Source organism: Manis javanica, chromosome 2 (genome assembly GCF_040802235.1).
Source record: "Manis javanica isolate MJ-LG chromosome 2, MJ_LKY, whole genome shotgun sequence".
NCBI classification, from domain to species: Eukaryota; Metazoa; Chordata; class Mammalia; order Pholidota; family Manidae; genus Manis; species Manis javanica.
The window spans coordinates 23,666,187-23,690,600 of record NC_133157.1 but is presented as its reverse complement, the minus strand read 5'-3'; the positions used below and the strand labels follow the sequence as shown (position 1 = coordinate 23,690,600).

General features: G+C 40.5%; 1 long non-coding RNA gene across 4 annotated transcripts in view; it reads right to left on the bottom strand.

Annotated features, from left to right (window-relative positions):
- Positions 1-24,414, bottom strand: part of LOC140847176 (uncharacterized) — a 393,974-nt gene that overhangs the window by 9,033 nt on the left and 360,527 nt on the right. For all 4 annotated transcript variants that reach the window (XR_012126880.1, XR_012126892.1, XR_012126889.1 and 1 more), the window contains one exon: positions 4,919-5,013. This is a non-coding gene — a long non-coding RNA (uncharacterized lncRNA). The remainder of the gene's footprint in view (positions 1-4,918; positions 5,014-24,414) is intronic.

The window sequence follows — 24,414 nt, the reverse complement described above, 5'->3', positions numbered from 1 at the left end:
CAGGCCATAAGCAAACATAAACACGGGTGACCCCTCTCCACTAGAGGAGGCCCTGGAGACATTTAGCTCAGTCTGAATGGTCTGCTCATTCCATTCCTACATATTCACACAGGCTGTGATACAAGTAAATTAACCTGGAGCTAGGGGACGAAAAAAAAGGACATGATGCCTGCCTGAAAGATCATTCTTTTGTAAAATTAAATCGAAAACAAGGCAATCTGGGACAAGTGCTGTCATGGGGCCAAAGAAGTCCTAGGGTTCCCCTACCCAATGCTGCCTCCACTCCTTGCTGATAATGAGAGTGTCCCAGAGAGCCCTGCTTCCGTCCAGTTCCTTCACCACAGTGACGTGAGTGCTCTGTCCTACAGTCCCTGACTTTAAGGATAAATATTAACTCTTCAGCATCCATACAAGCTATTTCAAGTTCTGGTTCTGGCCAAGCTCTGCTGCTTCACTTCTGGCCCTCTTCCCACAGGCAACCTTCAGTCCTCTGCAACCAGACCCCCTGCAGATGCCCATCGCCCTAGCTTGGCCTTTCCTTCATGTTATACACATCCTGTTCTTTCTCCCTCCAAATATATTCTCTACTTCTTAGCCCGGCTAACCCTTTTTCCTTGTCCAAGTTTCAGTCCAGATGATTTTACTTCTAGAAAACCTTTACTGTTTCTCTCCTTCACCTTCACTTTCTGTCTCCCGATGGGCTGATTCCTCTTCTTTGCTCCTACAAAGCTCCTGGGACTCATCCCGCCTAACCATCTCGAGATCTATGATCAAACACCACTTCAAGGAAGGAAAGAGCACCCCCACTTGAATATGGCATGGTGCGAAAAGCTCCTGGAGTTACCCCTGAGGGGGTCACCAGGCAATTTAGAACACATTTAGCCAGGTTATTTCTGAAGAAACACTGTGAAGGTGGCATGGGTGGCCAAAAGACGCCAGACGACGGCTCAGAAACTGAACTTCTGGCTGTGGTTTGCTCGTGAGTGCTTCTCTGTTAGGGGCCATGACACCGTTGTTAATGCAGCCAAATGGTATGGAAGAAAGTAAACAGAAACCCATCTGTCTCTTTCTTTCTCACTCAATTTCTTTTTCAAGCAAGGGTAAAAGAAAGTCTTCTACAGGTGTCTGGAATGATTTGTATTTACTCTCGAGGTTACACTTGGTTTCCAGCATTGAAATCAAGTTGTTACAGCACCATGCTTCCAACAGCTAGGCCAGTTAGAGCCAGCCTTCTCCACAAGTCTGCTTGTTTTTACATATTATTCATGTGACACTTTCTACATATGAGTACATATGTATTTTCAGATTGTATAAGAAATCATTCATTCATTCATTCACTCATTTCATCAATATGCATTTACTGGGACTACAGAATTGAGTACGACTATAGAGGATTATTTACTAGGCAGTATTTCCATTTTGAAGGAACTTCTAGGTTTTTTCATTGTCGTTTGTTTGTTCTGTTTTGATTACTTGATGGGATTATGGAATTGAGCTCCTAGCTACTTCTGACTTTTTTTTTTCCTTAGCTGTGAGTGTTCTTTGGGGCATCTGATAATTAGGTCCCTCACTTTTCCCGTGGATGCTTCAGTTTTATTTTTTCTGAGTTGCTTTGTCAGGGCTGGAAAGAATCTTCCTTCCTTCGTGTAAGTATCAGTCTGTTGTGAAGCTTTCCCTGCCCTTGGCCTTCTCAGTAATAACCATTAATAATTTCTTCGTCAATGCCCCATAAACACCCCTGACATTGCATTTTCTCTTACTGGATTGAGATGCATTTGTTTGCATGTCAGTTGTGAAATCTAATTTCCCTCTGAGCTCCAGCACACAGCCTAGGTCTGGTACATGGTCCTGAACAAATTTAATCAGGCACAAATAAATTTTCCCTACTAAAGTCATTGTCAAATTCAGAAAAGCACATCAGATGGTCTGGAAGACAGACATATCATGCCAGCCTGTTAATCTCCCCAAATTGCAGAGATACGCCTGGCCTTGGTATAATGACCTCATGAAGATAAATGACCTAGGAGCTATTGATGTTTTGAGCCCCACTCTTAGTCACCATGGGAAGGAGCCAAAATGAGCCCCAGCTCTGAATGAATGGGAGGACATTAATGAGTGGCCTGGATGAATTAGACAGGCCTGGTTTGCTTCATATTCAGCCTGATCCAGTTTCCATGCATCTTAGAAAAATAAGGACAAATATTTAGGCAATGTTGCAATCCAAATAAAACAAAAATGTTTTGTGATGTATGTGGAGGTCAGTGAAGGAGCATATAGAGTGCATACCGAATGCCTGTCTGGCGAATCGTTTAAGGGAGAAGCTATACGTCTTGGAAGACTTGGCAAGAAGATAGCTGAGAGCTGTGTAGAGCCCCACAATTCCATTTCTCAGCTGACATAACACACTAGAGTGAGGCACAAAGCTTCCCCACAGATGAGAACAAGGCTGACAGGCATAACCAAGGCTCACTTAGGCACTGCTTATTACTCCTGCGCCTACTTACTGCTTCTAGTAAATTCCACAGCCTGGCAGTTTGTTTACCATCTCACAAAATGAGGTCTCACCAGAGGAGAGCCGTACATGGCCAATCTAATATTTCATTATCTTTAATGTGGTAAATCTTAAGGACCTGAAATACACTGGAGAAGCCATCGCTTAATTAGGCACATATTTCACCATTAACTCATTGTTTATTCAATGTGGCTCATTCAAATATGGGGGAAAATAATCTCAAAGGCATCCAAACAGAGGAGATCCTCCTCCTCCTCCTCCCCCATCCCACTGTACTTTACAGAAGCAAGGAGTGAAGCAGATGAAGAGCTAGAAGTATATTTTCTTGACTGGAAGGAAATATACTGAAAAGCTTTCGATGGTGTATTTGAGCTGTAAGCATGTGGCAATTAATTTTTCTCCTAAGTGGTATTTTTTAAGGTTTTTTTTTTTACTGAGCCATATGACATGTACATAAACAAAAGTGTTTAAACCCCTACTACAGAGTTTATAAAATATTGTTGAATACTCATTTACTACTACCCATGTCAAGAGATTGTCACTAGCACCTGAGAAGATGCTCTTCCTAATCATCATGCCCCACCATCCCATCGCCAAAGATCTGCACCCCTGACTCTTATGATAATAATTTTATCTTTATTGTTAACCATTTTTCTATACCTTCTGAAAAAATGCACTCTTTGTTTTAAAACCTTATATAAGTGGATTCAAGTTGTATGTATTCTCCTGAGTGCAACTTCTTTTATCCAATGTTACGTTTTTAAGATTCATCCACTGTGTTGCATGTTTCTGTAATTGGTTTGTTTCTATTGCTATATAATATCCTATTTTATACGCACACTCTGTGATATATTGATCCTTTCTAAGTTGATGAACATTTACATTGTTTCCAATTTTTGGCTACTTGGACCAATGCTAATATAAATATCTGTGTTGGAATTTCTTGGCACATATATGAACACAATTTTTTATGGTATATACTTAGGACAGAGATTGATGGATAAATGATATTCATATTTTCAACTTTGATAGGGAAAAATCTCTTCGTATAATATTATAGTCTCTTTAGTAATAAAAAAATATTTTACTTTAATGGGGGGAAATATACTAAAAAGTCTTAATGGACAGAAGACCCAACCTTAATTTGGGTATTTATAACAAAAAGAAAAAAAATCACAATGTCACTGCCTATTTTACCTTAAAGAGAGCAAATTTCTTTTATTGTGATATTTCCTTAGCCCCTTATTCCAGGAGTTCAGGAATGGAAATGGGAGGCCATGAAATGGGAGATGTACCCATATTTATTACTTAACTGAGAACAAGTATTTTTCAGATTTAGGATGGTTTTCTGTAATGGAATAGAAGATAACATTTCCTTATAGTACTCGTCCTATATTGAAGGCTCTAGAAGAATAGATGAAGGCATTTTAAAAATTTGACAGGTAGGAAATGTTTGGAAAAAATGAGATGAAGGCTTGCATTCTAGAAAAGACATAACAGAGAGAAACATGATGCAGTACTCCAGGCTCAGAAAAACCTTGGCCGGGGGAAAGCAAATAGACCTACATAATAAGACTTTGAAAGAAACACATGCATTTATTTAACAAATACTGTTAGTGCTAATGATGTGCCAAACACTCTTCTAGACCCATGAGTGGCATCTCAAGGAGGCAGATGTCAGATGAGTTTCCTAACAGTCAGAACAGACTTCCTCATCAGGTGGAGATACCTTGTCTCTGGAGGCATAGGGACTCAGAGAAGGCTTTATGAGCTGTATAGTGCAAATCACACATAAGCACAAGGTTTGTCTTGCCCTACTAACTTTGTGGCTATGGGCAAATTACTTAACATCTCTGGGCCTGAGTTTTATCATCAGTTAAAGGGGAAGGGATGGTTCACAATAGTACTCTCCTCATAGGGTTGTTATGAGAACTGTGTGCGCGCGCACGCACATGTGTGTGTGTGTGCATGCACATATATATGTATATATGATGCTTATGATGCTTGACACATACTATGTACTCAGTAAATTAGCTGTTGTCTTTGTTATTGTTGTTATACCAGATGACCTCCGAAGTAACTCTAGATGCTTATATTCTGTATTTTCACCCAGGTAGTGAAGAGCACAGATTTTTTTGACGAAGACTGTGATCTACATTCTGGCTGCTCCACTGAGGAGCTGCATGAATTTAGGCAGGTTACAGCCCTTCTGAGCCTCAGTTCCCTCGCCTGCAGAAGGAGGGCGGCCATGGCTCCGTCAGTGGCGGCCACAGGGCTCAGTGGCAAGTGATGTAACAAGCGTAGCACTTGGGATCCAACTGGCCTGGGTGCTCTCCTTGTCCCTAGGCAAGCTACTGGGTTCCTCCGAAATTCCACTTGCTTTTTATAAAATCAGGAAAATGATACCTGCCACAGTGTAACCCAGGTAGAGCCCTGACAGGGGGCATGATCTCAGCAAGACCTCAAGCCTTTCTTCACTTTCTGGTCTTCTGCACACTTTTCTGTAAAAATAGAAAAAGTGAGGTCAGTCTTTTCTAACACACAGGATTCTTGTGAGGATTAAACAAGACAATAGAGGTGAAGTTACTTTTTAAACTATAAAGTAGTAGGACAATAAGAATTTCAATTAGCAAGAACCTAAATTAGCACACCAGGCTTTATGTTGTCTAGCTTACTTGACAAAAATGAGTATGAAAAGAAACAAATGCTCTTTTAACATTCAAGAGCCTTTTAAACAGTGTATATTCACTTATTCAGCAATTACTCAGTGAGCATATGGTACATTAGGGTGTTTTCCTTGCAGAATTCTTTTTTAAAAAATTATTCTGATCTAGTTCAAAAGGTGGTCTCAAAGCAATTAATAGGAGACAGATGGCTACAAAAATAAATAAAGGAAGAAACTGGGATTAAGGAAAAATAAGGGCAGAAAAATAAAATGAAGCCAGAGACAAGATAATCCATGGGAACTAAACAATTCTATACCCTGGTAAAATAGGCAATAGATTTTACTCACAGGAGATAATGCAAAGAGAAAAGCAATTGGTTATTGAATGTTTATCAAAGTGTCATCCATTGACTCTGCATTAGAATAACCAGGGGTGCTTACTGCTTTTTCTCACCACCTGACCACCTGTATTTCCACACACGTTCACTGTATCTGTGAACATCCAACACAGACCTTACTGCTTCCGTAAAGCTGGCCTGCTATTTGAAATTAAAGATATAGGGGATAGTACCCATAGATACTCTTGGCAAAACTTTAACAAAATAATTTGTTATAAATGGTAAAAATGTTAACAACCAATATTCAAAATTCTTAAATTTTTCCCTAAGAAAGCCAAGGAATTAAGACGGTAATTGCAATTCTATCTATGACTGGTTAAACTCAAAACAACCTAGTTTTGCAAAAATGAGGAAATAACTAGTTAAAATTTAGAATATTATTTCCATTGATCACTCTGGAGACATAAAAACTGATAATCATGACTGCCAAACTGGCTCAGTTTCCTTAATGAAAGTTGGAGGGTGGAATTTAAAATGACTGCATTGATACAAAATATATAAACTGGAGACTAGAAAATAAAAATAAAAATATTAGGATGTTTTATTATGGATGAAGTATGAGTGATTTTGTTTCACATTTTCAAAAGTATCTTTCATTTTGGTTTGGTTTGGCTGTGTGTGTGTGTGTTCTCTTTCATTCCAAATGGGGCGAGTTTATTATCTCTACCATCTATTATTTGAAAATTAAGAATCCAGCTTTAATTATTTCTATTCTTCTCTTTCTGGACAAGGTCAAGCTGGGAGAAAGCAATGATGGGAATAGGTAAACCTAGCAACATCACTGAGAGAATCGAGAAAGACCATGAAAATATAAATTCTGTGCACAACTCTTAACATCTCTTGAATTTTTTTCAAATCATGCTTTTCTTGGCAGCTGCATTTATCAGCATATGTGAAAATATTATCCAGGGTGCATTCTGTATTTTCAGAAATGTGACATGATAACATCCCTTAAACAAAGGGATTTGGTGGTAAACGTTTATCAGTTTTAACCCATGGGGCTCCCTGAGGCAAGACCTTCTGTGTCATGTCAACATTTCCAGCAAAACTGGAAGGTGTAAGGAGAGATGACATCTTGTCATCACTGCCTTCCCCACCCTTATTCCACCAACCTCCTTCCCCTCGTGCAGGCTAAAATGAGGAAAGGAACAGGAGGAAAAATCGTTGCTGTTACTGCCTTTTTTTAAGGGAAATAATGTCAAAGATAAACAATGTTTACATATTTAACCCAAATGTTAGTCATTAAATGATCTTCCAGTGCTTGAATGTGAAATAAGGCATCTAGTGCCAAGTTAATACTGTCAGCAGAAAGCCCGTCCAACATTCTAAACTGTCTTCATCTGAACTAGGAGCAGCTCTCAGGATACTGTAAGGGATAAACCCATAAAACAAGTCCAAGGGCACATTTGCGTCGGCTTTATACTGCTAGATTCTAATCTATTTGTCTCCCATTACGAGAGGGCATAGAATTCTTTGGTAGATGGTATGGGTGGAGAGGAGACCCTTGTTCATTCAGGCTTTCTTCCCAGAAAGAACAAAGCATTTGCATTAGACTGCCCTCCTCAAGACCAGCGCTCAACTATTTGAAAGGCATGTGAAATTCTCTTTAACCACTAAAACACTGGGCTTGCTTGATAATCATGTCCCACAAAGAAAAGGCACACATTGGGAACTGTGCATGAGTCACAGACATGACATTCTTGGGTCTCCATACTTCTGAACCCGGGGTGGACAATGGCTTTAAGGAAGCGCAATTTTCTTCAGGCAGCAGCCTGAGCTGAAGTGACTAGCCTTTCCCTGATTAACCTAGTATTTATAACTTGCTCCCCTCAAAAGCAAATTTGCTGCCACCTAAAATGAAATGTCTCCCTCCATTGGTCAAAGTCTCCTCCAAGACTACTCTCACAAGTAGGTGGCCTCCCTCTAACTGATCTTTCTAATTGCCTGTGTGCAGAAGCAGGGTTGGTTTTCTCAAAGCGCATGGAGACAGTCATAGTAGTTTATGTAGAAAATATTCAATCGAATATTCTTTGATCCTAATGGGTCTGTGCATGTGGAATTTTTGGCTCCACAAACACTCCCCTAAATCTTCTTTATTACAGGGAGATGATTCTATTAAAATGGTTCTAAAAGGATGCTTGGAGAATTGGCTATATGGCACACTAATTCCAAGCATACGTGTGTGGGCTTCCTGTCCCCTTTGTTGCATTGCTTATGACACAAGAAGGGAACAAGGCTTGTTTCCCACTGGAATAGTGTGGGACAACTGCAAAGGCTTCCTAAAGTAATTATAATACTCGCACTGACCACTCTCTGTTTTTCCACAGTCCAGTAGAATAAAACAACTTAGCAATGACAGGGCCAACATTTAACTGGGTTCCTTTACTTATTACCGGGACTAAACTTATGGATAGAGAAAACCTGAAAAGCTCTGAAGACCCTCTTGATCCTCCCAAAATGTTTTTTCAGGGTAAGTGGAAATGCATACTATCTTGACTTTATTTCCTTATAGAATTCAATACCCTGTTAGAATGCAAGTATTAGCCAAAGATACTCAAACAAGACGGTGCCCTGAGAAGAGAAGGTAACCTCTCCCTTTGTACATCCTTATTGAAATTACCACAGGATAATTTTTTAAAACTAGAATAAAGCTTCATTTGTGCATCCTAGGGAACAATCCCTTTATTTCAGGGACCTGTGGTAGATGGGACCAAAACACATGAGAAAGCAAATAAGTGGAGGAGATCCATACAGCCTCCTGAAATTTCCAAATGGAGAAAAGCAAGAATACACAGGATAAACAGAAAGCTCTGCATTCAGACATTTTTATGGTGATCACCATAGTTTTGATGCACTGGTTTTGCCAGAAAGGAGCAGACATTTTCTCTATTCACCAGGCTCTAGTACCTGGCTATTGTGTTCGAACAAGAAGGAAGATCAAATGGGAATCCAGAAGCAGAAAGGTGACTGCTGGAACAGTGATTTAAGCGAAGACAAGCAAAGATGACACAGCTGATAGTTCCGATTCTTTTCCTTTTTCCCTCTGACTTTTTTTTCAGTCAGCTGGAAATAAACACATCAACTCTCCCTCCAGTAGATGATGTGAGGGACCAAGCAAACAGTGAAGGGAAGTTTATGTGAATGCGTGTTAATTTATAGTAATCACAAAAGTAATGGGAAGGCTGAATTTTGAATTTTATATTTTTGGGTACTGTGTTTTGTCATATTCCTTTACATATCGCTGGGCCTTGTTGTGGAATGCAGTTCAGTTCTCAACAGTTTGGTCTCTCTGACACTTGTTTTTAAACTTTGTCAGGGTAAGTCCAGAGTGAACTTCGGTCTAGGGTTAATAGTAAGACAATACCCTTCTTAAGACATTATTCAATGCTTTATGCACTTGGAGTTCTTCCTCCTCTAGCAGGTGAGAACGTGACCTATTTCCAGAAGGCTATGGATTGTCCTTCTACTCCATTCTGGTGACTCTTGTCCCAGCCTTAGACTTCCACATAACACGAACAGGCCAACACCTGGCTGAAGACTTGAGGGGAACCCTCCATAGATATCGAGAGTTCTGGCTGTATACAGCTTTTTCCACTTGGATATTCTGCTCTGCAAATTTTTGTTATCTTGGTTTTGCAAAATTCTGAACTCTGTCTCCTGAACTGAAAAGTTCCCCCTTCCTATGGTGTGGCCTCAACACCCTACCAACAGCATCTGGGACTCACCTCCTTTGTTACTGTTCTCTCAGCAATCACTGTAGTAGGCGCCTAGTGTGCAATATCTAAAAACCATTCTGTCTTCTATTTTGTTTAATTTTCTAAGTATTTAAGATAGAAAGGTAAATCAAGTCCTGTTATTCTATCATGGCCAGCAGCATACATTTCCAATGCATTTAATGCATATATTTTTTATCCTATTCATTCTTGTGAAATATGCACTGTCTTTTAATGTTACATAAATTATGTAAATGTTTCTTAATTTTAACTTTGTTCTAAAAGTTATTCATTCTGCTATATGCACATCTATATCATCACTTCCATAGGCTGCATAGTATTCCATGGTGTGCATCCAGCACCATTCACCTATAGTCTCCCCTAGTGACTAGTGACACTGCCCACAGTTGACTGCATCTTGATGCCACTACAGCTAATGAAGCCACAACCATCCCCCTACATTTATTACTGCCTTTGGGATATATGCTCAGAGGAGAAATTCCTGGATCAAAATACACCATGTGACTGAATAGTGCCAGACTGCTCTCCAGTCTGGCTGCCAATCTACATTCCCCCCATCAGTGCATGAGATATCCTGAATCCCAATATTTCTGCCACACTTGGTATTTTCCAGCTTCTAATTTTTGCCCTATCTTACTTAGCGTGGACTACCACAATAAAATGCCATAGACTAGGTCATGAAAACAACAGAAATTTATTTTCTCACATTCCTAGAGACGATAGATGTCCAAGATCAAGGTGTCAGCACAGTCAGTTTCTGGTGAGAATTCTCTTCCTGGCTTGTCTCTTCTTACTGTGTCCTTGCATGGTGGGGGAGAGAGCGAGCTAGCATGCTTTCTGGTGCTCCAGCCTCACGACCTCATCTAAACCTAACTACCTCACAAAGTCCCCACCTCCAGATACCATCACACCAGGGTGGTATTTGGGTTTCAGCATATGAATTTGTTAGGGTTAGGGTTTCAGCATGTGAATTTGTGGGGGATACAATTCAATCCATAGCAGCCAGTTTCATAGAATGGAGTGACTAAAGCACATGTATATATGTATATTATATCAATGTTATTAGGTACATCCATAGAGGGTACATGTGTATACATATTATTAATCCAGTATCTTATGCTTCCCTAGAAAACCCCTAATCCTCCTTTAGGACTCAGTTCAAAAATCCATCTCTTGGCTAAGCCTCACCAAGTCCTCATACCTGTCTCCCTCCACAGGCCTGCCCCCTGGGTTCCCTCCTCCATTTCAGTGATCCTAAGCTGTTTCTATACCAGCTCCTTTACTAGATGCGGGCCACACTTTACCTCTAAATCCTCAGCCCATTGCACAGTAGATGAAGGCCAGGATGCCTTGCTTCATGTTGCTGTTTTCTTCAGTGTTCACAGAACCTTCCGGGTGCGGATTTGGGCAGAAGTCATTAGACAAAGACCTTGAGGCCAAGCGATGTGGAGATTTGTTCAAGATAACACAGAAACCCAGACCACCAATTTTGCACGTGTAACCCAGGACATCTTCTAAGACCACAAATTTCATCTCATCTGTCCTAGGAGGGAGTTGGATATTGGATCTAAGAACTGAAATGGAACAGTGGAATTGAAAGGAAAATGTCTTTGAGCACAGGCCTAAACAGGTCACCTTAGGTTTGTGGAGATAGGGAGTATGAAGCATCTAGTCACAAATTATACAGCTTTTATGGGTAAGGGAATTAAACTCCATTGCCCTGAGGTAGCCATTGCTTGTAGTGAATGAACTTCTCCCTGCACATCCAGAATGCACTAGCTGTATCCTTGGGAGAATTGAGATAAAGCCATTCAAATCATTTTCTGTATTCTGTGGTTCAGATGTGGAATCCCAGTCAAGGAAGACTGTCCAGAAGGATGAGCTAATGAGAGGTAACAGATAATTCATTCAAAATGTCAGAAACCAGTAGCCAGAACACCCAGGTTTAAGGCCCAGTTTCAGCATTCTATGACATAAACTTCTCTGAACCTGTTTCCTCATCTGCTGAATAGGATAATTATACCACTGACCTCATAAGGTATATTCCAAATGAGATCACATTCCTGAAAGTGATTTGAATCCATCCTATATGGTGAGTCTTGGGATATGAACATTTTCTAGAACTAGAAGGAATCTCAGTGATAAGCCAATGGTTGACTCTCTAGTGAGTGTTTTAATGATTAGGAAAACTTCACACATCTTTTTTGGTTTCTTCCCTCCAACTGTACAAGTTGTACACATGTTCACATCTACTCACATATTTCTGCAAGAAACCAAGTGCTGCGAGCAAACCACAATGGATTTACCTTCTTCCTTGTTCAGAGAGGCACCAAATACAGGGAACAAGGGTTTATTTGCTTATCTTGGGAGGTACAGCCTATCGATGAGCAGTTACTTCGCCAACAGGGAGGGGAGGGATGATCCACTGCAGAGGAACCACAAAAGGCAAGGCCACCAGATAAAGCTGGAAGGTTGCATCCTACACACAGGTAGTCAGCCAAAGGGGTGAGGCAAAGGGGTGTCCACTGAAATCTAGGCCATGTGCCTCTTGCAAACCCATCTGCACTGACCGAGGGCCTTGTCCTGCAGAGGAAGAAGAAAAGGACTGCCTTTTTCATTGGACAAAGGTGCACCCTGCTAACCAAGCCTCATCTTTCAGTGGGTGTGGTCCATTTAGTGGCTTTCTGGGGGTGAGGGGTGTTGAGGAAGAGAGAGCCACCATTTTTTTTAATTATTATTATTTTGTAAAAAGAGGCACAAATGAGCATGAAAGAAAGGTGGACAGAGACAGAGAGACAGAGAAACTCCCAAACGTTGATTAAACACATCTCCTGCCAATTCCATGTCCAGCGACCAGCTTAGCAGCTAGAAATCAGAATGGCAGAAGATTTCACACCATGGAAATAGGCCAGTGCTACAAGTCAGGGCTTCTCCTCCCACTCATTGGAGAGCTCATTGCTAAGCAGCACTACTGGATTAAAACAAGCTTTAAGAGGAAGATGTGGTCTAAAATTTATTAAATACCTTTGGTGTCATCCTTGACACCAAAGCAACCTTGTGATATAATTATTATTAGACAACTTCTGAGAGTCTCAAAGAAGCATTTCCTCAAGGTCCCACCCAGTTGGAAAGAGGCAGAACTTCTGACTGACTCCAAAGCCCACAGCCTTCCCACCACACTATGTGTTCTTACTAAAATCCAAAGTCCACGCGTGTTCTGATAGCTCACTGACAGCACTTGCTTATCACATTAATTCTCCTTAGCATTTTTATTTCCCCCTGTGGTGGTCAGGCATTTGAAAGGCCACTGCACCCCTTCCAGCACATTCATCAGGCTCGCTCCCATGGCTCTGGAGTCAGCTTCCCCACTAAGATTCTTCTTCAAAGAAACCATCCCAGAGTCAGGGAAGACGGAGTTCTGCATTTTCTGACACTGGGAAGATATATTACTACATTCTGGTGACTGCAATGTTTAGAACAGCTTTGGAGGAGTATTGTATCAATTATATTACCCCTCTGGGAGCCCTATTAACATTAAAATGTCTTGTGAGACTAGCTAAAGACTTGAACAAAGAAAACTCTTCTACAAAGGCTTCCTCATATTTCACAGCTGTTACGGACAAAAAAAAAATGCACCTTGCCTCCTTCTTTGCACATGACACTAGGATAGAATACTCTTCTTGAATGTTTAAAATCAAATTATCTTAGAAAATGAGGGTCCATCTCAGAACACATCGCCTCAGACCAAAAGCAATGGATCACAGCAGGTGATGTGAAGACGGCATGGATTGGAATTACATTCACCTGGGCTCAAATTCTGGCTCCACTATTTACAACATCAACACAATAATAATAATCATGTATACTTTACTGAGCCACTATTATAGGCCATGGGCTTTACATAGCCTATTTCATTTACTTCCCACATTAAGGTACAATGTGGATATTATTTTCACTTCAAACATGGGAAAATCAAGGCTAAAGCAGGCTAAATAAACTCAGATAGGCAGTGAGGTAAGCAGCTTTTGAAATGATTCCCAGTGACGCCCGCCTCCTTGTATTCACATCCATGTAATCTCCTCCCCTTATGTGTGGGCTGGATCTAGTGACTTGCTACTAGTGAAGAGAATACAGCAAATGAGATGGGCTGCAACCTCCAAGATTAGATTATAAAAGACCAACTTCCATCCTGCTTGTGGTCTCTCTTCGATGGAGCCAGCTGCCATGCTGTGAGCCATCCTATGGAGAGACCCATGTGGCAAGGGACTGAGGGCAGCCTCTGGTCAGGTCCTTGGTCCAGCATCCTGCAAGGAACCAAATCCTGCCTGACAAGGAGCTTAGAAGTGGATTTCACCTCTGGTGAATCTTATGATGACTGGGGCCCCGCCAACAGCCTGTCCGCAATCTTGTGAGAGACCCTGAGCTAGAAGGTCCAACTAAGACCCACCAGGATTCCTTAACCACAGAAACCGTGGGCTAATAAATGGGTGTTATTTGAAGTGGCTAAATTTGCAGGTAATTTGTTACACGGCAATAGATAATTCGTACAGGTAATAAGAAACAGAAATGAGGCTTAAAGCCAAATTTCTAGCTTCAAAGCACAAGCTCCTTCCTCTGGACTCATTTCTTGAAAGCCACGTGACCTTGGGGAACTTACTAAAATTCTCTGAGAAGCATTAGTTATGTGAGTAAAATAGGGATGATACCCATACCCCAGTATTACAGAGCAGCTTAAAGAGATCATGTATGTTACATCTTTGGCTTCTCTGTCAGTTGAAATACGAAGGAAAAACAGTGAAAGGTCACCAATGGAGAATGTCTTGGCAATGCCAATGTAAGCAGTGTATGATGGAGGGGAGCCTTAACATAAAGTAGTTGCAGCTTAGACTTTGTGAATCAGCATCCTGGGAAGCACAAATCTGGGAAGCACAGTAGTTATATGACCTGGCTCCAGCCATTCAATATCTCTGATCCTGTTTCTCATGGGTGCAATGATTATAATGCACACGTTCCAGAGGTGTTCTGGAGATTAAATGAGATTATATTTGTAGAATAACTGGATAGGGGCTGACCTATAATAGACACACATAAATTTTAGCCATTTTTACATTATTTTTCGAGTTAGTATTATTTTTACTAATAATGATGGCATTTCAGGGACCTGTCTGCAGGTGAGTAAAGAATTTCTGCACTGAGGCTTTTTAAGTAATCTTCATCAGTTTTGCAGTTCCTTTCTACTTAGGAGCATCAGGTAATTCCAAGCACCAACGACTTGCTTCTATCTAGCAGGGCTTCTCCACCAATAGTTACGTCCTAAAAGAACAATCAAAACAGAAAAAAACTACCGAAATTATGTGCTTGATTTCCTACTTAGGGGTTAATCATTCAGCTGGTCTGCTAATATCAACAGCCACTATTGGTGGGTCCATAGGAAACATGGATGGCACATAGTATGCATTCACAGTGACCCACTTGATGTCTTCAAGAGTAACACTTGTCTTGTTTTCACAGCCCCAGTGTCTAGCACAGGGCCTCATTTAGAGTAGGTACTCAAACAACATTTGCCAAATTAATGAAGGACTATCTCACTGAAGGCAGGCTTGTGTCTAATCATCTGGTTTTTAAACCTCAAAGATAATTCGGACATATTTAAAGATTTAGTGGGTCATATAGTTAATCAGACACTAAATAGCCCTATGAATTTAAGTGAATCACCATTACTCACTAGTCTTAAGGAAGTTGATTAGAAAAATCATTGATATTGAACTTTACATATTACCCACTGATTTCTGTTAGACCAGTAATTAAAACTATCAAACATATGTACAGAAACAATTTGCACAGATGTCTATGTATGGTTACTTTTTGTAGACAATTTCACTTATTCCCCTGTTTTTATGCATTTGTTCAATGGAATTGGGATTCTCAGGAGTTAAGGAAAGAAAAGATTTATTTGGTTAGAAAGACCAGCAAGATGTGAACCACATTTTAGAATTAGAAACAGCAGTTGTATTAAAATGAAAAAATAAATAAAAAAATACTGGACATAGAATTTTAAAAGTGTGTGTGTGTGTGTGTGTGTGCATGCAAGCATGTGCTCAAATCCTTGACCTCCTCTAATTGGCTGAGCAACCTCCAACAAATCACTTCACCTCTTAGAGCTTCAGTTTCATTATCTATAAAATGGACAAAGGCTTTCTGACCTCACTCTGGCCCTGCCATGAGTTTTAAAGGAAACACTGCACATCAAAGTGCCTCGCATAGCTCCAGGCAGATAGCAGACACACATTAAAAGTCTGTTAAGCCTCAATATGAATGGGAATGGCGAGCCACAAATGAAGTCTAATTAGAAAATAATTACGTAAACCAAACTGTTAAATAGTTAACGGTAAAAATTAAAAATATTTTTTTCTTTGCTATTCCATTTTCTAATGAACATCGGGCATACTGTCACAATTAAGGGCCAGAACTTTGTGAATGTGAAAGTTACTGCCATAGAAACCCAGAACTGGATGTGTTTAAAAAATAATAAACATACACAGTTATTGCATTCAAAGTGTTCATGTTATTTAAATTAAACTCCAGTTCTGTGGATTTTGCTAAGAAAAACATATTAAAAATGTCTACTCCTTTCAGAACAATTTCAACTTTTCAGAACTCTTCCATGTTCCCCACCCTTGCACCACCTTGCCTCATCCCGCTCAGATAGATGATAGGTTTACAGTCATTTTCACAGGGCCTTCTCACTACTATTTTTCATCCCCAAAGACAAGTTGATCCATATTTCATATAAAAGAGGGCAGCCACAGGCTAGTGAGGTGACTGAGCCTCCTGGGCCCCCTCCCCATTCAGAGTTCAAGTTTCCCCCGAGAGTTCCTTCTGCTCTTGCGACTCTGTAAATACTGTGTGCCCCTGGGTCTAAGAAGTCTACTCTTCTCTCTTTACACACTTCCCTTGAGACAATGGTTTTAACAAACTCTCTTATGCTTACGTATTCCCAATCACCAGCCCAGTTCTGTCACCTCTTTAGGACTTCCTGTGCAAGGATATGATGGACACTTGTGCTGTTATGTGCCATCATTTACGAAACAGAAGTAGCTTTATCCTTTTCTTCACTAAACCTGGATCTCCGTCTCTCTCCAAAAATGATACCAGGGAACATCAGCTAGAAACCAGGGTGTACACCTAAACGCATTTTCACCCTGCTGCCCTCCCAAATCCAAGGCTTACTGCTCTTATCTTCTAAATCCTCATGAACCAGACCCACCCTCTCCCTGTCTGCTATCACTGTCCTGCTTCAGGTTCATAGCATCTAGTCCAACTGTTCCTACAAGGTCTCCCTTCCTCTAGGCTTGCCCTGCTCCCATTCATTCTCCACGTGACAAGTCATAGGGATATTCCTAAAGGCAAGTCTGACCGTGCCACCCTGCTGCCTGCAATCACTCTACATTACTTCTGAGGTTGGAAGCAATGTAACTTGGCATTTTACACCTATTATGTAGTCCTGCTAAAGTCTCCAGCCTTAGCTTCTGCCACTCTCTTATTACAAAGATGCTTAAGTAATAGTAATTTTCTTAGCTTTCTCTATAATTCTTGCTATTTCACAACCATGTGCAATTTTGTCTGATGTTCCTTTACATGGAGTATTTCTCCTCTTCTAGTACTCCTGTAAGACACAACTCAAGGGGTGCTTCCTTCAGGAATTCCCTAGTGAACCCCCAGACTCCTGCAACATCACAAGAGCACCTCCATTTTGGAACTAGTTCGAAAGAACTAACTTTCCTCCCACACTCACCTGAGATCCTTTTTAGAACAGAGAACTAAACAGCATCATGTGATCTTTAAGAATATGGGCTCTGAATTCAGAATCATGGGGCTGGAATTCTGTCTCTACTAGTTATAAGCTAGTTGACAAACTACCTAGACTTATTGAGCCCTAAGTTTATCCTTTAAGAGATGATAATAACATGGAATTCAATGAATAATTATCAGAATTAAATGAGCTGAGACCAAAAGGATGAGAAGGAGTTGGCCATACTTGGAGAATGCACATTTCAGGGAGAAAGAATAGTTAAATACAAATGTCCAGATGAAGCACTGGGCACTGAGTAATTTACAGCCAACAGCTCTATCCTTCCATCTAACATCTGCCCAGCTAAGGATCAGAGTTTCTAAGAGAAAACAGTGAAAACCCCAGATTTAACACATGGTGTTTTGTAGAATCTTATTAGCTAGAATCTGCTTCATTTCTCCTGCCCCATTTGGATTCTTTTCAGACTCTACTATCACACTTAAGCCTTGGGTGAAACTTTAAAGTCCTCAAAAGTGGTGAAAGGGCTACACTGGCAGGGGCCCAAGGGATGAACAAAAATGCCAAGTGAAGCATTCTAGTGAGAGAAGCTCGTTGAGGGCATTATCCAAAATGGCATATCTCTGAATGAACAGTGCAAAACACATATACATTCAAGGAATGTGGACTTGTCAAATCTGACAGCAGGTTTATTTCAGCATGAGATGCATTTGCCAAATGAACAGAGACTCAAAGATCACGCTGGTTTTAAAAATGACTTTTTGCTTTGTAGCAGAGAAATAAAATGATTTATGAGTTTGTCAGGGAACGGATGTTCCCTTTTGAAAAAAATATTCCCTGTTCCAAAGTGTCATGAATTGCAAATGAACCAACTGGTGATGTATTTGTGTATTATGTACGTGTGTCTGCGCACATGTATCTTAGGGCTTGTCCTCTCTCTTCTTTGCCTTCTTGGTTTGGAAGCCAGCTCCACTGTGTGCCTTCCCTGGCGCTGCAAGCAAATTATAATTGTAATGCCAAACAGTCATTTCTAAGACAAACCAAATCTGTGTTCCATTAAAGTCATGGAATAGTTAAACATTATTTTTTTTTATTCCCAACCATAATAAAAAACAGGTTCCCATTCAATCTAATGCTCCAAAAGTCAGAGGACTCCACATGGTTCCTTCTGTGATATTTAGAAATAGAACCTGCTGGTGTCCCAGGCATATCAGTGGGAGGTCAGTTGAACTTATGGTTTATCATGCTCACTGTGGTCTGGATAGCACTGTATGCAAGTCCTGAAATGGTAATGAATTTCCTCCCTTAGATGTTCAGACTGCCTGCCAACTACGAAGCATATTCCCTTAGTGCATCATTTTGAGATGTTAGGTGGAATCACAGAAATGAATGCTGTACCTTCTAATGGAACTAGAGATGAGGAAACGCTGGTCTTTGGGAGAATTGTCAATAGGAAAAAACAATACTTGATTTTTTTCTGTTCATCAGTTTTCAAGAATTATTCTGATGATACAGTTTCGCAAAACTGTCTTTGAAATGCGTCTTCCCTTACTACCCACTAGTTACGTATCCCCACGCCCTAAATTTCTGTGCATTCAGTAAATCTTTTATTTTAATGGTAAAATAACTCTTTAAAGAATATGTGCATAAAAAAAATGTTCCAACACTCACCAGCAAACATTTATCTCCAATAGGAAGTGTAGCTACATGTACTTTCTGTATTCCCTTTCAATATTTTTTGTTAGCACCATGAAAATTAATAATGGATTTAAAACTTCAATTTAAAAAGGCCATAATCCTTCAGCCAGTTCTTTATGCAGCAGATCTTTATGCCTCTAGAGTGGGGAACCCTGCTCTGTTTTGGCTTCTAAAGATTTTGAAGTTTTCTAACAAGCCGAGATATGCATTTGAACAGAGTAAATTCTGAGAGTGACTCACATGAAGAGATACATTTTACACTGCAGCCCAGTACACACAAACCCAGAGGGGGTAAGCATTTTACCGTCAGTATTCTTATGAGCTACAGTAGATGCTGACATTTCCTTCACTTCCTTTCCTGTTCCAGTCCAATCCATCACCTTTTTGAAATGTTGGCCTCAATCCGCTAAATGGATTTTTCTACACATCAGAGGAACAGGGCCTGCAGTTTCAAAAACACTAATTCGCCAATTTAAAGGAATGTTTCTCCTCCTCTTCTTTCCTCCCCTCCTTCTTCTCTTTTCAGTATTTTATCCACAAGTTTTACAGGTTTTGTAGCATGAGGATCTTTGGGATATCGAAGTTATCAGGTTGACTCTTCGCATTTACAAGTCTTTTTATCCTCATCTCTAAAATGAGGATAAAGATAAATAGTAGTGATAACACAGGATTATTGTAGGGATTAAATGAGATCATGCACATAAAGCACTTAGCTCAGCCCCTGGCACACAGAATGTTCCCAGTAAATGGTAATGAATCCTTATGGCAGACTCCCACCTCGAACCTCATCCTTTTTTGCCCCATGAGAAAGAGCTCTAGATATGCTCAAAGGAGGGAAAATTAGTAAAATAAGGCTTCTAGCTCTCTGGTTGGTAGTTATTGGTTAATAGTCTGAACTGTTTTGTACTCAGTGTGGGGTGTGGGCCTATGATTGTCAGAAACCACTGAGCAACCTCCACCTTTCTAAATAATGTCTGTCGCACCTTTCCATGGCATAATTACATGGTATATCCTGAGATAACTTTGACCTGTTATTTATTAAAATGTTCTAATAAAAAGCCGAACACTGTGCTGTTATTTAATCCACCTCCTGTACCACAGAACAGGCCTTAGAGCATGTCCCACAGACCTTCTCTCTTGTCTTTCTCTCTCCCCGTCTTCCTGACTTCCATCCTCCCTTTATGACCTCCTCTATCTGATGTTTCTTCCCACTCTCCATTCTTAGAAAGTGTTAAAGTAGTCCTAACCCTATGGTTCCTTCTTATGCTTCTGAAACTCTGAAATACTTCCTTTAGCAATTCAGTTTCTGCTGGATCTAAAGACGGACAGAGAATGGTGGTTGGGTATGAGGGATGCTTTCAATGGCCTGTTTTCTCCTATTCCCTGATATCAAATACAATATGTAACTCTAAGGATTGAATTCCTCTGTGAACCACCTTGTCTAGTCAACATGAGCCTTAGGTAATACTCCTATTAACATGGCTTCGACTATACCCCTTAAGAAATGATATTCTGGGCCTTAGGATGTGAAAGGCCTACCTGTCCCTTTCCTTCTCTGCGATACAGTGGAAGGACAGCAACATCAGTGAACATGTGTGGGCCTCTGCCGTCCAGATAAATGCTCTCATAGCCCAAGAATCTCCCTGTGACTTCTTGGTGTCTCCTGGAAGGACTGAAAGTCTCTTATCATGATTTCTAAGGCATTTCATGATTTGGCACCTGCCTCGCACTCCCTCCTTACCTTCTGCCACGGTTAGCCTCCTCACCTTCTATTTATTCCTTCTGTTTCTCTCATCTGTCTCTGCCGTGTGGAATGATTTAGCATTCTACCAATTTGCTAGACGTTCTGGTCCCTGTGCCTTTGTCAAGGCTGCCCTCCTACATGGGATACTTTCTGCACATCTCTACTCACATCTGATTGTCATTTATTCATTCCTCAGACTTCAGCCCCTATCTCACCCCTTCCCCCAGACTCCCCAGGCTGTGTTAGGAATCCCACATCATGCCGCGCACATCCCTCCTCCACAGCACTTCACACATACTATTATAATCAGCTGTCTCTCCCAATACCATAAGCACCTTTTCATTTCTAAATTCTCAGAAACAAAGACAGAATGGGTATATAGTGAGTGTTATTTGGGAATTTAGGTAACAATTAATCTCAAGTCTAGTCTCTTGTGCTATTTTCAAAGCTCAATCACTTGAATTCTCTTAAACTACGAGGTTGAAAAGGAATGTGTCCTTTTCCTCAACCACATAAAACCTGCTTGGTTTTCCTTTGCCTAAGTGCCAGCCTCCTGTCTCATCAGCAGAGACTTCTTTCAGTGATACATTATGGGTTGTTTCAATGTGGCTTGAGTTTGGATGGATACAGGTGTGTGTGTGTGTGTGTGTGCATGTGTGTTATATATGACAGCTTAAAATAGTATCTCCTATTCTATTTGCTTTTAGATTCCTCAGTTTGAGCCCATATCCAAAGTCTGCTTATCACCTCCTCAATTATTTATTGACACTTGAAGCAATGGAATGTAGTCCAGATGGGGATTTCTATTTAATAGGTAAAGAGCTCCCTCACAAATTAGACCAGAGTGCCAAATGTGGAGCCTGTGGAGGGTGCAGAATTCTTCAGCTGTCAAGGGGGTAGCTCACCATCAGTCAACAAGTGGGGTCATATTCACAGACTACACATTAATTCACCAGTGAGTTCAACACCTTCTCCCTCTGCCATGTCCTGTGCCAGGCACCATGCTTCGAGGATGATTAGACTCAGGTCTTGCCATCAAAGAGCTCAAAGACTAGTAAACAGATCATTAGGATGGATGGTGACAGAGGCATGCGCAAAGCTAGGGAGGTCAGAATAAGACCCAGTGAGAAAAGCATAGTAAGACCTGATGTAGGGACAACAGAATTCACCAAGTCAATAAGAAGCAAATATTTTTCCAGATGTGTATTCTGAAAAGTGATATGGGAATGCCCAAAGTTGATGAGCCTCCAGAATTTTGTCCCTACTGGTTTGATCGCCGCTTCACTGGTTTGATCGCCGCTTAAGGAGAGACTATTTGGTATATACTCTGGGGACTCAGAGGGCAGCTAACAGGCAGTGGAGGAAGAAGTCAGCCTGAAGGCACAAATACCTAGAGGAAAAGGTACCACTTGGGAGACTTCCTTCTTTACTCTATGGGCTGCATGTTGAAACACAATAAAGGGAGCTAAGCAGAATTCAGTTTCAGTATTTTGGAGCAGTAGCTAGAGGCCATCTTTTCCATCTAAATCCTCTGGTCTTCCTACTTTCACCTCGGAAAAAGCGTCAAATAGGGTGGTGGAAATAAACAAGCTGCTGCTGCCATGTAGTTACTCTACAATGAACCCACAGGCTGACTTCAGGACCTACTTTGTGATGATTAAGGGGATATCTTCAAAAGCTGAAAGCTCAGGATGGGATGATCTATGTTCTTGATAGCCCTGAAGCTGTCCAGCAGTTGTCCTAAAATTCTCATTGATCTTACTATTATCTCCCAAAGAGTCTCTCAACCTGACTTAATGTAGCTTGGCCCCGAGGCCCTCTCTGGTTCCTTTCTTCTTTAATATGCGGCCTTCTCTTGCGATCATTTATAGGACAACTGCTACATTCAGTTACAGGTTACCTGAGCTGGGTGCAGCTCCTCACTGCATACTTGTAGAACCTTAAACCCAAAGACAAGAAGAGACTTCATTAAACTACAGTTAGGGGCAGGCTTAATCCTCCCAACCACATTACCTTGTCTCTTGAGGTCAAGCCTTGATTTTGGGAGATTCACTCTACCATCTTTAACACACCTGTCTCAGAGATGGCAGAAAAGAGGCTTGGGAAGGGTTTACTACATTGCCTATGATCACACAGACAATGCATATTGAAAGCAAGCATTTAAATCAGGAATGTTTAATTTTACTATTTTTTTTCTCTGCTATATTATATTGAGAAAACCTAGGAAGAACCTAGGAGAAGAAGTAAGTGCTAAGAATCATTCATGTCTCCTACACCTGGAAGTACCTTTAGACATCTAAGAGGATGTATCTTGACATATCCTCTAAACGTGATTGGTAGCCAACTTTCTTCTTGAGAAAACAGGCACAGATCCATAGGATCTTTGTCTTGTCCAGTCTTCAAGTGGTGTTATGTGGCTAGACTGCATATTACATGTCTAGCATGCCTCAGGGGAGGTACTTGAGCTGCTTCAGTGACTTAAGCCGTCTGAATTGCATCCAGTGCCCTGATTCTTCACATAGCTTGGAAGATTTGTCACATGTTTATGCTATTTTCACAGTAGCTGGATTGAAATAATCCAGAGGCAAGTGATATTTCTGCTTCTCTAACAGGCATACCATAAAGTAGGGAGGTTTTCAATTAGTCATTAAATGGCTACAGCAAATGGCTTGGATGCCTCTGTTGTCAGAGTCATGCGGCTGGCCCATAAGAGCATCTTGTCTGAATGGTGACAAGGTCATAGGAAAGCAGGTTTGGCCTCCCATTGATAAACTCTGGGCACCAGTAAACTGTTTCATACAGTGTCTGAGTAAGAAGGAACCTGCAGGTTCATCTGACCTTGAACTCCTCATTTTAAAGTTGTTGGACATTAAGGGCTAAAGAGGGTCTTCTCTCAGGCTATAAAGAACAGAGAGAATTTAGAACTTCTTTGACCCAAAGTTTAAGCCTCTGGTTCAAGCATTTGCACAGGCTAAATAGGGTCAAGTGCTACTATTTACAAAGAAGTAACTGAGGTAAGAGGTGGGTGCAAGCAATCAAGGGTGCATTATCTGTAAAAAGTTTTAAAACACTACCGAAATGAACTGACAACTTGGTCTACTCTTTATTACCATTACGAGCCAGAAATTCTAAACAATGTCTGTGATAAAATACTCCTCCCCAAGAAAAATTTTTTGTTAATCAAAATTCTAAGCAATTGTTGTGATTACTATTAAGTTTTAATAACATATCTCTAAGCTTTAAATTAACACTTTTTTGTTACTTACCCTTTAATAAACATTTTATTTTATACCAGAGTTAATTCAGAGGAGTCCCAGTCACAGACCCAGCTACGGACATTCATGGTGAGATTATGGAATCTGAAATCATTCCAACTTGCACAAATACAATTCACACCCTCAGAACTTCCCAATATTTAATTCATTATCCTTACATTTAAATGGGTGATTCTGAAGGAACATCAACAGTTTAGTAACTGAAAAAAGATGAAGAAAGAGAACTATTCTTACAGAATTATCTCATTTCTGACATTCTGGGGTGACCCCTTACAGAATTATTTTGCACTTGAAATTTAAAACAGTGAAGGTACCAGGTGATATATTATAGGCTGATAAGTGCAATTTTTAGCTCATAAATGAAATCTTGTTCTGAATTTGAATTTCTCTGGTGTGATTTTTAGATGAAGTCAGACACCAAAAACAGTATTTACAAACATCCAGAATCAGCCTAATCAATGTACTTTAAGCCACCATGCTTTAAAATTAATATTTGAAGTTCAACACATCAAAATTGTGGAAAAAGTCATTAACTATACAACAATAAAATGTAAGGTAATGGGTGTTTTGAATAGGAA